At 44.2% G+C, this 4770-nt stretch overlaps 1 long non-coding RNA gene across 1 annotated transcript in view; it reads left to right on the forward strand.

The window, feature by feature from the left end:
* The window catches only part of LOC109295972, a 16283-nt gene that overhangs the window by 9538 nt on the left and 1975 nt on the right, over positions 1-4770 (forward strand). The window lies entirely within an intron of this gene.

Below are 4770 nucleotides of genomic sequence, written 5' to 3' on the forward strand. Positions count from 1 at the left end.
GTGAGGCTTATGGGCCTATAGTTTCCTGGGTCCTCCTTTCTCCCTTTCTTACAAAATAACTACCCCCGCTCCCCCGCCAATTCTCTGTCTACCAGTCCTAAAGGCCGCAGCAACTGAGAGCAAAATGGCCACTAAACTTAGCGCACAGCAAGACTTCTTAGAAATTTAAAGATGCCCTAAGAAGATAACAAAACATCAGTTTCTAGCAACATGCTCTGCAGTCCAAAATGCCACTGGAAGTAGCACAGTTGTATCATGCAAGGGGAAAATGGCTCTTTCAGTCTACTCTTGATGCATCATTTAATGAACCTATAAACCTTAACACTAATCATCTTCTAAGGCAGGCACAAGCTTCCTGAAGCATTTGGGTTCTGTGACAGCTGCATCCAAACACTGACTCAACCCAATCCTGCTTACATATAAAAGTTTCAGGGAGACTATGAACTGCAGTATGGCTTACCACATTTTATGCCTGCTTCAGCATTTAGATGCATTGGCAGAAAGCATCAGTATAGCAAAGTGGGAGTAACTGTGTCATCATCAGGCCCAAGAATTGACTCTGGGGGGGCAGGGGGGGCAAAATTAGCAGCAGTTGCACTGCTAGTGGTCCAGCTTCAGCCCTGCCCTACCTTTGGCTAATCTCAGAACCTGTCCTGCTCTAAATGTCTGTGGTCCCTGTCCTGGGTTCAGCTCTAAGCAATCATAGATTCCAGTTATTCCCTTCTTGCCCTCATTAGCATGGAGAAACCCACCATTAGCTTCTCCTGTGTGTGCCGATCTCTGGGATCCTAATCAGTTAAGTTAACTATCTTCCTTTCAAAGGGTCCCTTTGTATATGCTCATCCAACCCTCCGTACTCCTTCTGGAACCTCTAAATAGACCTGTTCCTAACGTTTCCCTTTAGAAGAGCCACAGGTGGCCCTTTCTAGCTTAGTCACATGCTCCTCTGTGTCATGTGGCACTTATGCTCATTCCTTTCTTCTGGGGGTGGGGAAGGTAAACCTGTCACAGGTGAGACTGAGCCTACAACTCTTCCAAGGGGCCAGCTTACCTCATTATAGGTTCCCACCACTACCAAAATATCTCTACTTTGACCAGTTAAAGCAGCAGCTGGCAACCTTTTAAGACTGAGGGCCGGACTGACTCAGTTTGGGTCAGAGGTGAGTAGGTGGATGCTAGTTTCCAGCTGCTGCTGCTCCTCTTCCCAGTGGTGGCACAGAGAGAGTACTCACAGCTGGTGTTTATCCTTTTGCAGCACAAGAAAGCAGTTGCTAGTGCTGCCACAGCTCCCCACTGCCAAATGCCTCTGAAGCCCCATGTCTAACAGGCCTAATCAAAACCTGTGTGGGCTAGATTGTGGATTTGGCGTGTGGCCCATAGGTTACTGGCCCCTGAGTTAAGATCACCTCTTGGTGTCAGAAGAGACTTCAGTCTTCATGGCTGCATGTCCACTGTGCTGAGGGTACGAATTGGTGGAGAACGTGCCAGTGGTTTTTATGACATAGATGCCTGTTCCTTTCATAATTACACTAAACTTCCATAACTCACTGTAGATAGCTGAACAAACCATCAGTTAATCCTAGGAAAGACTGGACTAATAAGCATTAGCCCCAGGATTTCACAGTGCTTTATACAAGTGTTAGCCTCAGACCTTTCCTCGTAACATGCATAAGGGGAGGCAGAGGATCATTTCACCCACCAATGTAAGGCAAACACTTCTAGGACGGGAATCAGCATCTGCCTTTTAAACATTATATAATAACGCGAAACAGCAAATTAAGATGGGAAGTGAATTGGCTCCAGGAATGTGCTACCAGAGCAGAGAATACCTTTTGGACTGATAGTGGTGACACAACATCACACAGTGCTATGCCTGCTGAATTGACCAGGCGGGGGGTTGATTCAGACAACTGTAGCATGATAAATTTGGATTGGTCTGTTTATTTGTCCAGATCTAGGCAGCTCTGTAGAACTGTTCTGATGAATCAGTTGGACACTGTTGATTTCCTGCCTCACACAACTCTTATTCAAGTAACATGTGGTCTTCCCCTCCCTTTTTCTTTAAGCTGGTTTCTGTTTGGAAGGCAAATACGCATAACACCTGAGATGACTTTTAGAACTTTTATTGCTTGTATAATGCTTCAGATTTCTAATGAACTACACAATACGTGACTTGAAGAACAAGCCCCTGCCCCAAAGAGCTACCCAGTATCCACACATGTAAGATCAAACGTGTTTCAAAATCGTGCAGTTGAGAACAAAGGAAGGACGGAGTGTTCACAACACTTGGTGTTTTCTGCAGGAGGAAAAGAAGGAAACTTGTTCAATATTAATGGGGAGTTTGTCCTGGGCATCCAGGGTGAGGTGAAAGAGAACAAGTCAAGAAATGAGGAAGAAGATAAATGAGTGGTGTAAATATTTGAGTGCACGAAGGCATAATGAACGATAGTCCAAGAAGTGATTTAAAGCAGAGTCATTGGCAGAAGTGGAATTACGCAGAGAAACTAGAACACTGACAACAGTGCGGACCTGGATTTTATTCACAGCTCTGCCACCGACCTGAAGTACTACTTTGAACAAACAACTTGATACTTCTCTCTGTGCCTCCGTTTCCCCTCCCAACCTTGTCTATTTAAAATGTAAACAATGTAAAGTCTTTGGAGAGGAATTTTTGTCTTTGTGTTACCTGCTTCTGTAGTACCCCACACAATGGGGCCCTGATTTTAGCGTGTCTCCCCCATGCTATTGTGACACTAATAGTGAATACTAATAGTAAAAAAATCAATGGAAAAGAGAAGCTATTGTACAAACTTGTGACTTAGGGAATACAAAACTGTGGATAGAGACAAAAAGTCAATTATGGCAGTTCCAGGTTGGATAATCCGGGGAAGAGTTTGCAGTGGCAGAAGCAATATTAGTCATTTCAGGACACTGGACTACTTTGGTAATAATGAAGTGACCAGCCTTCACAGGGAGCAAAACCTGTGACATAATTTCAGGTGCTCCAAACACTTCCAGAACCAGAAGCAGTCTATATCAGTTTGAGTTCTACTTAATGTAGTTGCCTTAATGCAGTGCTGTGTGCAGACTAATTAGCTCTGTTCTGAGACAAAGCTAAATTGCCTGGGCATAGCGCACTCTGAACATGGCTATTTTGCTCTCAGTGTGGGTTTATGGTCTTGTCTCCAGGCAGTGTCATGCTGCATTCTCTCAGAAGCACAGAAGGATGCTTTCTTGGCACCAATTTCTGACCAATTTTTCAAATTCAGGACAAATGTCCAAATTTCAGGTGCCTTGAGGGGACATCAGGACACAGCCTTAACATTTGGGTCTGTCCTGAAAAATTCAGGATGGTTAGTCACGTTAGATAATAGGACAGGAAGGAAAAGAATGCACACTGGAGAAACTGCAGAGAGGGAAACAGCAGCATAGAGCTGTTAGAGGGCCTGAATGCAAAAGAAGGAAAAAAAGAGGAAAGTAAAAGCTGACACAAAGATTAAAAACTTGGCTGATAAGCAGGAGGCTGATGTTGTTGCAAACAACAGAGAAAAAGGGAGAAGGGAGGGCTTGCTAGGAAAGGTAGGTGCTATTTTAGACAGATCGGGCTAATTTCAGCCCTGATGTAACTCCTTTTACGTCAATTTAAGTCAGTAGAGTTATTCAACGGATTAATTTAGGTCACTGAATTGAGGTGAAGGTGAGTCAGCTAGGAGGAGATTTTGGAGAGTAAAGTGATGTGGATTGGGCACGGAGTGAAAGGTGGAGGATGTGGAGGTAGATGTAAGGGTCATCAGCATTTAGAAACTACAAAAGCAGACACCATCACTCAGAAGAGATGGTAAGGAGAAAAGTGACAGGAGTGGAAGCAGCCTCAGCAGAAATCAGGAGGGGGAAGCCCAAAAAGAAATGCTAAAAGCAAAATAAAAAATTAGAAAGAGTATCTCTGTTAGCCTCATTCTAGTAAAGAAAAAACAGCTTCCATCTGGCAATGTTGCTAAAGGCTATGGAAAAGCAGCCATGAAGGACGAGGGGAGGAATGAATAATCAACAACAGTGTAAGAGACAGCAGCTATATCAGGGAGATCAGTGACAGTGCAGAGGCCCCTAGCCTGTACTGTCCAGGAAGAGATCGTAAGAGACTTCAGTGAGGGCACTCCGTGACGTGTGGAGAAGTCAGACTGTGTGGAGCTGAAGAAAACAGAAAGAAACAAATTCAAGATGAATAAATCTGGAGAACAAAGAGAGAGGGAAAATGTTAACAGAATGTTTTTAAGAACAGAGGATATAGGGCGTGCTTGAGTGTGGGAAGATGGCCTGTAAGAAGAGAGACTGAGGATGTGGGGAAGGGAATGAAAAAATAAAGAGGGAAGAGAAAGCAGGAGCTTTCAGGTGAAAGGCTGGGGAGACACAGGAGAAGCTTTAGAGATGAGATAAAGGACAAAACGGTATAGGGGACAAAGAAAAGGAGGAAGAAGGCAGAGGGGTGGGAATGCAGTGATGTTGCTGCCGGATGGTAGATACAAATATTCACTTGCCTGGAATGTGGCTATGCAAGCAGGGCCAGAACAACCCACAGACAGTTTGGGCCCAACACTGCAAGGTCAAATCATTATCCAGCACTTCACTCTTTCTGTGTAAACTCATCTAGGCTGCTCACACAGGCTTACCCATCCATAGACTATATTTATTAGGTGACTGTGAATCTAAGCCTTGATTTTTATTCTGCATATTTATTCATAACGTGTTCCAGGTCCAATCTGAAACAGCTTT

Source organism: Gavialis gangeticus, unplaced genomic scaffold (genome assembly GCF_001723915.1).
Source record: "Gavialis gangeticus isolate Ggan-Ray unplaced genomic scaffold, GavGan_comp1, whole genome shotgun sequence".
NCBI lineage: Eukaryota > Metazoa > Chordata > Crocodylia > Gavialidae > Gavialis > Gavialis gangeticus.